The sequence below is a fragment of the Oncorhynchus kisutch genome, unplaced genomic scaffold (assembly GCF_002021735.2).
Source record: "Oncorhynchus kisutch isolate 150728-3 unplaced genomic scaffold, Okis_V2 scaffold2099, whole genome shotgun sequence".
Taxonomy (NCBI): domain Eukaryota; kingdom Metazoa; phylum Chordata; class Actinopteri; order Salmoniformes; family Salmonidae; genus Oncorhynchus; species Oncorhynchus kisutch.
The window spans coordinates 1-10,000 of NW_022264044.1; the positions used below are offsets into that span (position 1 = coordinate 1).

The 10,000-nt window shown below is 47.8% G+C and overlaps 1 pseudogene; it reads left to right on the top strand.

The window, feature by feature from the left end:
• The first annotated feature begins 116 nt into the window (after window positions 1-116).
• The window catches only part of LOC116369249 (solute carrier family 15 member 1-like), a 17,876-nt pseudogene continuing 7,992 nt past the window's right edge, over window positions 117-10,000 (top strand).

Consider the following 10,000-nt stretch of genomic DNA (forward strand, 5'->3'; position numbering starts at 1 on the left):
CCTCTCTCTCTCCTCTCTCTCTCCTCCTCTCTCTCCTCTCTCTCCTCTCTCCTTCTCTCCTCTCTTTCTCTCTCCCTCCTCTCTCTCTCCTCTCTCTCTTTACTCTCTCTCCCCAGGACTATTGTCGATTTATCCATCGTCCTATACGGTGGGGGACAGGTCGTCGATGGCAGTAAGCGCCATACACGACTATCACAGACACAGACAGTGACGGGACCCCCTGACAACATGAACCTTACGCATGTGTGAGTTCATTCTACGGTTCACCCCAAACACTAACCATCTATGTAAGAGCCTGTAAACAGTCATTGTTAAAAATATTTGAGTTGTGTAAACTTAGTCAATTGATGTTGACATCAACTTCTATGATATAGTTCCATTAGTTGAACTGATAAGTGATATGTGGCGGTGTCTCATCTTCCCTCAGGGCCTGTCTATGGTTGGCCTGTTCCTCATTCGCTCTGGGGACGGGGGGCATCAAACCCTGTGTCGCTTGCCTTTGGAGGAGACCAGTTTGAAGACCCACCCATGTTGGTAACGCTAGCGGAGCAGCCATTTTAGAGTCTGTCTCTATACCGACCCTCGGTCATTACTGTAGTGTAGACTCCATTTTAGAGTCTGTCTCTACGACCTCGGTCTGTACAGTAGTGTAGACTCCATTTTAGAGTCTGTCTCTACCGACCTCGGTCATTACTGTAGTGTAGACTCCATTTTAGAGTCTGTCTCTACCGACCCTCGGTCTTTACAGTAGTGTAGACCCCATTTTAGAGTCTGTCTCTACTGACCTCAGTCTTTACAGTAGTGTAGACTCCATTTTAAAGTCTGTCTCTACTGACCTTTGCCATTACAGTAGTGTAGACTCCATTGTAGGAGAGTCTGTCTTCTGCTGACCTCGGTCTTTACAGTAGTGTAGACTCCATTTAGAGTCTGTCTCTACCACCCTCGGTCTATACGGTAGTGTAGACTCCATTTAGAGTCTATCTCTACCGACCTGGTCTTTACAGTAGTGTAGACTCAATTTTAGAGTCTGTCTCTACTGACCTCGGTCTTTACAGTAGTGTAGACTACATTTAGAGTCTGTCTCTACTGACCTCGGTCTTACAGTAGTGTAGACTCCATTTTAGAGTCTGTCCTCCTGCCGACCTCGGTCGTTACGGTAGTGTAGACTCCATTTTAGAGTCTGTCTCTGCCGACCTCTGTCTTTACAGTAGTGTAGACTCCAGACTCAGGAAGTAGTGATCAGCATGGTTTATCAACGTGACTTCAGTCATTATCAGTGCTGAGCCAGCAGACACATCCCAGATGGGTTTAATAACCATTAACCCTGGATACCTGCTGGAAGGTGGCATTTAGGTCAAAGGTTATAGAGCATCATGTTGTTGAATGTGGATGAATCTAAAAACCTTTCATCTCCAGCAGATAGATGGTGCTGCTAGCTATGGTTCGATACAAATGTCAAGGTCAGATGTTTGCAGTTCTAAACCTGTTCTCCTGTCCATGTCTCACGTCCTCCTGTCCTCCTGTCCATGTCTCCTGTCCTCCTGTTCTCCTGTCCTCCTGATCTCATATCCATGTTTCCTGTCCTCCTGTCCTCCTGTCCATGTCTCCTGTCCTCCTGTCTTCCTGTCCTCCTGTCCTCCTGTCCATGTCTTCTGTCCTCCTGTCCTCCTGTCCATGTATCCTGTCCATGTATCCTGTCCATGTATCCTGTCCTCCTGTCCTCCTGTCCATGTCTTCTGTCCTCCTGTCCTCCTGTCCATGTATCCTGTCCTCCCTGTCCTCCTGTCCATGTCTCCTGTCCTCCTGTCCTTCTGTCCATGTCTCTTATCCTCCTCCTGTCCTCCTATCCTCCTGTCCTCCTGTCCATGTCTCCTGTCCCCCTGTCTTCCTGTCCTTCTTGCCCTGTCGCCTGTCCTCCTGTCCATGTCTCCTGTCCTCCTGTCCATGTCTCCTGTCCTCCTGTCCTCCTGTCCATGTCTCCTGTCCTCTTGTCCTTCTGACCTCCTGTCCATGTCTCCTGTCCTCTTGTTCTTCTGTCCTCCTGTCTCCTGTCGTCCTGTCCATGTCTCCTGTCCTCCTGTCCTCCTGTCCATGTCTCCTGTCCTAATGTCATTCTGTCCATGTCTCCTGTCCTCCTGTCCTCCTGTCCGTGTCTCCTGTCTTCCTGTCCTCCTATTCTCCTGTCCTCCTGTCTCCTGTCCTCCTGTCTTCCTGTCCTCCTGTCTCCTGTCCTCCTGTCCATGTCTCCTGTCCTCCTGTCTTCCTGTCCTCCTGTCCTCCTGTCCATGTCTCCTGTCTTCCTGTCCTCCTGTCCTCCTGTCCTCCTGTCCTCCTGTCCATGTCTCCTGTCTCCTGTCCTCCTGTCCATGTCCTCCTGTCTTCCTGTCCTCCTGTCCTCCTGTCCATGTCTCCTGTCTTCCTGTCCTCCTGTCCTCCTGTCCTCCTGTCCATGTCTCCTGTCTCCTGTCCTCCTGTCCTCCTGTCCTCCTGTCCATGTATCCTGTCTTCCTGTCCTCCTGTCCTCTGTCTCCTGTCCATGTCTCCTGTCTTCCTGTCCTCCTGTCTTCCTGTCTCCTGTCCTCCTGTTCCATGTCTCCTGTCTTCCTGTCCTCCTGTCTTCCTGTCCTCCTGTCTCCTGTCCTCCTGTCCATGTCTCCTGTCCTCCTGTCTTCCTGTCCTCCTGTCCATGTCTCCTGTCTTCCTGTCCTCCTGTCCTCCTGTCCTCCTGTCCATGTCTCCATGTCTCCTGTCCTCCTGTCCATGTCCTCCTGTCCTCCTGTCCATGTCTCCTGTCTTCCTGTCCTCCTGTCCTCCTGTCCATGTCTCCTGTCTCCTGTCCTCCTGTCCTCCTGTCCATGTCTCCTATCTTCCTGTCCTCCTGTCTCCTGTCCATGTCTCCTGTCTTCCTGTCCTCCTGTCTTCCTGTCTCCTGTCCTCCTGTCCATGTCTCCTGTCTTCCTGTCCTCCTGTCTTCCTGTCCTCCTGTCCTCCTGTCCATGTCTCCTGTCTCCTGTCCTCCTGTCCATGTCTCCTGTCTTCCTGTCCTCCTGTCCTCCTGTCTCCTCTCCTCCTGTCCATGTCTCCTGTCTTCCTGTCCTCCTGTCCTCCTGTCCATACATTCTCCAGGAGAAACAGAGGAGCACGTTCTTCTCCATCTTCTACCTGTCAATCAATGCTGGTAGTCTCCTGTCTACTGTCATTACACCCATCCTCAGAGGTACGACCATAACCCTAAACTAACACAATACCTGTTCTCCTGTCTACTGTCATTACACCCATCCTCAGAGGTACGACCATAACCCTAAACTAACAAAATACCTGTTCTCCTGTCTACTGTCATTACACCCATCCTCAGAGGTACGACCATAACCCTAAACTAACACAATATCTGGTCAGACTTGACATTACGAACCCTAAACTAACACAATGCCTGGTCAGACTTGACATTACTAACTCTAAACTAACACAATACCTGGTCAGACTTGACTACTACTAACTCTAAACTAACACAATACCTGGTCAGACTTTACATTACTAACCCTAAACTAACACAATGCCTGGTCAGACTTCACTACTACTAACCTTAAACTAACACAATACCTGGTCAGACTTGACATTACTAACCCTAAACTAACACAATACCTAGTCAGACTTTACATTACTAACCCTAAACTAACACAATGCCTGGTCAGACTTGACATTACTAACCTTAAACTAACACAATACCTGGTCAGACTTGACATTACTAACCCTAAACTAACACAATACCTGGTCAGACTTGACATTACTAACCCTAAACTAACACAATGCCTGGTCAGACTTGACATTACTAACCCTAAACTAACACAATGCCTGGTCAGACTTGACTACTACTAACCCTAAACTAACACAATACCTGGTCAGACTTGACTACTACTAACCCTAAACTAACACAATACCTGGTCAGACTTGACATTACTAACCCTAAACTAACACAATACCTGGTCAGACTTGACATTACTAACCCTAAACTAACACAATACCTAGTCAGACTTTACATTACTAACCCTAAACTAACACAATACCTAGTCAGACTTCAACATTACTAACCCTAAACTAACACAATACCTAGTCAGACTTTACATTACTAACCCTAAACTTACACAATGCCTGGTCAGACTTGACTATGGTTATGCCTGTGCAATAGGGCCAGTTCCTCCATCCAATAGCGCACTGAGCCAGAAGCATGTGTGTTCCCTCCTCCAGGCCAGGAGTGTGGTATCCACTCCCAACAGAAGTGTTATCCTCTGGCCTTCGGCGTCCCTGCAGCCCTCATGGTGGTGGCTCTCAGTGAGTACTGTTACCACTACATGGAGGAGCTTCCTTCCTCTCCTTGCCTCTATCAACCAGCAGTATTGATCTGAACTCTGTCTAACAGAGGTGGACGTCTTTCTGTGTTTCCACAGTCGTGTTCATTATGGGCAGTGGCATGTACAACAAGACTGCTCCTAAAGGCAACATTATGCTGGAGGTCTGCAAGTGTATCGGGGTAAGACAGTCTAACAACACACAGACAGTAAGGGATGAGACAGTCAAACAACACACAGACAGTAAGGGATGAGACAGTCTAATAACAGACAGACAGTAAGGGATGAGACAGTCTAGTAACACACAGTCAGTAAGGGATGAGACAGTCTAGTAACATACAGACAGTAAGGGATGAGACAGTCTAGTAACATACAGACAGTAAGGGACGAGACAGTCTAATAACATACAGACAGTAAGGAGGTTAGACAGTCTAATAACAGACAGACAGTAAGGGATGAGACAGTCTAGTAACATACAGACAGTAAGGGATGAGACAGTCTAGTAACATACAGACAGTAAGGAGGTTAGACAGTCTAGTAACATACAGACAGTAAGGGATGAGACAGTCTAATAACATACAGACAGTAAGGAGGTTAGACAGTCTAATAACAGACAGACAGTAAGGGATGAGACAGTCTAGTAACATACAGACAGTAAGGGATGAGACAGTCTAATAACATACAGACAGTAAGGGATGAGACAGTCTAATAACACACAGACAGTAAGGGATGAGACAGTCTAATAACATACAGACAGTAAGGGATGAGACAGTCTAGTAACATACAGATAGTAAGGGATGAGACAGTCAAACAACACACAGACAGTAAGGGATGAGGAGGTCTAATAACATACAGACAGTAAGGAGGTACAACAAGACTGCTCCTAAAGGCAACATTATGCTGGAGGTCTGCAAGTGTATCGGGGTAAGACAGTCAAACAACACACAGACAGTAAGGGATGAGACAGTCTAATAACATACAGACAGTAAGGGATGAGACAGTCTAATAACAGACAGACAGTAAGGGATGAGACAGTCTAATAACACACAGTCAGTAAGGGATGAGACAGTCTAGTAACACACAGACAGTAAGGGATGAGACAGTCTAGTAACATACAGACAGAAGAATACTTACAGTGTCATATCTTTCCATGTGAAACTCTACAGGAAGTGAATGTGATATTCAACAACAATGTCTGGTTTTCAGCAGAGCTATTAAGTGTTTTTGTGTTCTTTCGCTCCTCTCCAGTTTGCCATAAAGAACCGCTTCAGGCATCGCAGCAAGACGTTCCCTAAGAGAGAACACTGGATGGACTGGGGCCGATGAGAAATATGACGTAGGGCCATGTTCATTGGTCAATGGGAAAACCAGCACTACCAAATTAGCAGTTCATAAAACTGTTGAAAATGAAAGTCAACTGAAGGATGTTTACAACACAGAGAACTCATTAATAAATCCTTCCTCTCCTCTTTTTCCTCCTACTTCTCTCCTCTCTGCTCTCCTTCTCTCTCCTCCTCCTCTCCTTTCTGCTCTCCTCCTCCTCCCATCCTCCTCTCTCCTTCCCCTTCTCTCCTCTCTCCTCCTCCCGTCCTCTCTCCTTCCCCTCTCCGCTCTGCTCTCCTCCTCCTCCCCGTCCTCCTCTCTCCTCCTCCTTCTCTCCTCTCTCCTCCTCCTCCCCGTCCTCCTCTCTCCTCTTCCTCCCATCCTCCTCTCTCCTCCTCCCGTCCTCCTCTCTCCTCCTCCTCCCTGTCCTCCTCTCTCCTCCTCCTCTCCTCCTCCTCTCCTTTCTGCTCTCCTCTTCCTCCCATCCTCCTCTCTCCTCCTCTCCTTTCTGCTCTCCTCCTCCTCCTGTCCTCCTCTCTCCTCCTCCTTCTTCTCTGCTTTCTCCTCCTCCTCCCATCCTCCTCTCTCCTCCTCCTCTCCTTTCTGCTTTCCTCCTCCTCCCCATCCTTCTCTCTCCTCCTCCTTCTTCTCTGCTTTCTCCTCCTACTCCCATCCTCCTCTCCTTTTTGCTCTCCTCCTCCTCTCTCCTCCTCCTCTCCTTTCTGCTTTCCTCCTCCTCCCCATCCTTCTCTCTCCTCCTCCTTCTCTCCTTTCTCCTCCTCCTCCCATCCTCCTCCTCCCGTCCTCCTCCCGTCCTCCTTCTTCTCCTCTCCCCTCTCCTCCTCCTCCTCCTCCTCCTCCTCCTCTCTCTTCCTCCTTCTTCTCTCCTTTCTCCTCCTCCTCCCATCCTCCTCTCTCCTCCTCCTCTCCTTTCTGCTCTCCTCCTCCTCCTCCTCCCGACCTCCTCTCTCCTCCTCCTCTCCTTTCTGCTCTCCTCCTCCTCCTCCTCATCCTCCTCTCTCCTCCTCCTCTCCTTTCTTCTCTCCTCTTCCCGTCCTCCTCTCTGCTCCTCCTTCTCTCCTCTCTCCTCCTCCTGCCCGTCCTCCACTTTCCTCCTCCTCTCCTCCAGAAATTGCTGGTGGCCCAGGTGAAGATGGTGCTGAAGGTTTTGTTTCTCTACATCCCCCTTCCCATGTTCTGGACTCTGTTTGACCAACAGGTAAGAACCCTAACCCTAAACCCATCCAGATGGATGGAACCAAGTAACATGGAACCAAGTAACATAATGAAAAAATCCCATCAAAATGTGTCAGTTTAATCTAGAGATATCTGTTTCAGCTAAAGATATCTGTTTCAGCTAGAGATATCTGTTTCAGCTAGACAGATCTGTTTCAGCTAGAGATATATGTTTCAGCTAGACAGATCTGTTTCAGCTAGAGATATCTGTTTCAGCTAGACAGATCTGTTTCGGCTAGAGAGATTAGTTTCAGCTAAAGATATCTGTTTCAGCTAGACAGATCTGTTTCGGCTAGAGAGATCTGTTTCAGCTAGAGGGATCTGTTTCAGCTAGACAGATCCGTTTCAGCTAGACAGATCAGTTTCAGCTAGAGATCAGTTTCAGCTAGACAGATCAGTTTCAGTTAGAGAGATCAGTTTCAGCAAGAGAGATCCATTTCAGCTAGATAGATCTGTTTCAGCTAGAGATATATGTTTCAGCTAGACAGATCAGTTTCAGCTAGGGAGATTAGTTTCAGCTAGAGAGATCAGTTTCAGCTAGAGAGATCCGTTTCAGCTAGATAGATCGGTTTCAGCTAGAGAGATCCGTTTCAGCTAGATAGATCGGTTTCAGCTAGAGAGATCTGTTTCAGCTAGATAGATCTGTTTCAGCTAGAGAGATCTGTTTCAGCTAGATAGATCTGTTTCAGCTAGATAGATCAGTTTCAGCTAGAGAGATCAGTTTCAGCTAGATTCAGCTAAATCAAATCAAATTTTATTTGTCACATACACATGGTTAGAAGATGTTATTGCGAGTGTAGCGAAATGCTTGTGCTTCTAGTTCCGACAATGCAGTAATAACCAACAAGTAATCTAGCTAACAATTCCAAAACTACTACCTTATAGACACAAGTGTAAGGGGATAAAAAATATGTACATAAAGATATATGAATGAGTGATGGTACAGAGCGGCATAGGCAAGATACAGTAGATGGTATTGAGTGCAGTATATACATATGAGATGAGTATGTAAACAAAGTGGCATAGTTAAAGTGGCAAGTGATACATGTATTACATAAAGATGCAGTAGATGATATAGAGTACAGTATATACATATACATATGAGATGAATAATGTAGGGTATGTAAACATTATATTAGGTAGCATTGTTTAAAGTGGCTAGTGATATATTTACATCATTTCCCATCAATTCCCATTATTAAAGTGGCTGGAGTTGAGTCAGTGTGTTGGCAGCAGTCACTCAATGTTAGTGGTGGCTGTTTAACAGTCTGATGGCCTTGAGATAGAAGCTGTTTTTCAGCTCGCCTTCTGGATGATAGCGGGATGAACAGGCAGTGGCTCGGGTGGTTGTTGTCCTTGATGATCTTTATGGCCTTCCTGTGACATCGGGTGGTGTAGGTGTCCTGGAGGGCAGGTAGTTTGCCCCCCGGTGATGTGTTGTGCAGACCTCACTACCCTCTGGAGAGCCTTACGGTTGTGGGCGGAGCAGTTGCCGTACCAGGCGGTGATACAGCCCGACAGGATGCTCTCGATTGTGCATCTGTAGAAGTTTGTGAGTGCTTTTGGTGACAAGCCAAATTTCTTCTTGCTGCTGCGCCTTCTTCACAATGCTGTCTGTGTGGGTGGACCAATTCAGTTTGTCTGTGATGTGTACGCCGAGGAACTTAAAACTTACTACCCTCTCCACTACTGTTCCATTGATGTGGATAGGGGGGTGTTCCCTCTGCTGTTTCCTGAAGTCCACAATCATCTCCTTAGTTTTGTTGACGTTGAGTGTGAGGTTATTTTCCTGACACCACACTCCGAGGGCCCTCACCTCCTCCCTGTAGGCCGTGTAGTCGTTGTTGGTAATCAAGCCTACCACTGTTGTGTCGTCCGCAAACTTGATGATTGAGTTGGAGGCGTGCGTGGCCACGCAGTCGTGGGTGAACAGGAGAGGGCTCAGAACGCACCCTTGTGGGGCCCCAGTGTTGAGGATCAGCGGGGTGGAAATGTTGTTGCCTACCCCCACCACCTGGGGGCGGCCCGTCAGGAAGTCCAGTGCCCAGTTGCACAGGGCGGGGTCGAGACCCAGGGTCTCGAGCTTGATGACGAGCTTGGAGGGCACTATGGTGTTAAATGCCAAGCTGTAGTTGATGAACAGCATTCTCACATAGGTATTCGTCTTGTCCAGATGGGTTAGGGCAGTGTGCAGTGTGGTTGAGATTGCATCGTCTGTGGACCTATTTGGGCGGTAAGCAAATTGGAGTGGGTCTAGGGTGTCAGGTAGGGTGGAGGTGATATGGTCCTTGACTAGTCTCTCAAAGCACTTCATGATGACGGAAGTGAGTGCTACGGGGCGGTAGTCGTTTAGCTCAGTTACCTTAGCTTTCTTGGCAACAGGAACAATGGTGGCCCTCTTGAAGCATGTGGGAACAACAGACTGGGATAGGGATTGATTGAATATGTCCGTAAACACACCAGCCAGCTGGTCTGCGCATGCTCTGAGGGCGCGGCTGGGGATGCCGTCTGGGCCTGCAGCCTTGCGAGGGTTGACACGTTTAAATGTTTTCCTCATGTCGGCTGCAGTGAAGGAGAGTCCGCATGTTTTAGTTGCGGGCCGTGTCAGTGGCACTGTATTGTCCTCAAAGCGGGCAAAAAAGTTATTTAGTCTGCCTGGGAGCAAGACATCCTGGTCCGTGACAGGGCTGGTTTTCTTTTTGTAATCCGTGATTGACTGTAGACCCTGCCACATACCTCTTGTGTCTGAGCCGTTGAATTGAGATTCTACTTTGTTTCTATACTGACGCTTAGCTTGTTTGATTGCCTTGCGGAGGGAATAGTTACACTGTTTGTATTCGGTCATGTTTCCGGTCACCTTGCCCTGATTAAAAGCAGTGGTTCGCGCTTTCAGTTTCACGCGAATGCTGCCATCAATCCACGGTTTCTGGTTTGGGAATGTTTTAATCGTTGCTATGGGAACGACATCTTCAACGCACGTTCTAATGAACTCGTTCACCGAATCAGCGTATTCGTCAATGTTGTTGTCTGACGCAATACGAAACATATCCCAGTCCACGTGATGGAAGCAGTCTTGGAGTGTGGAATCAGATTGG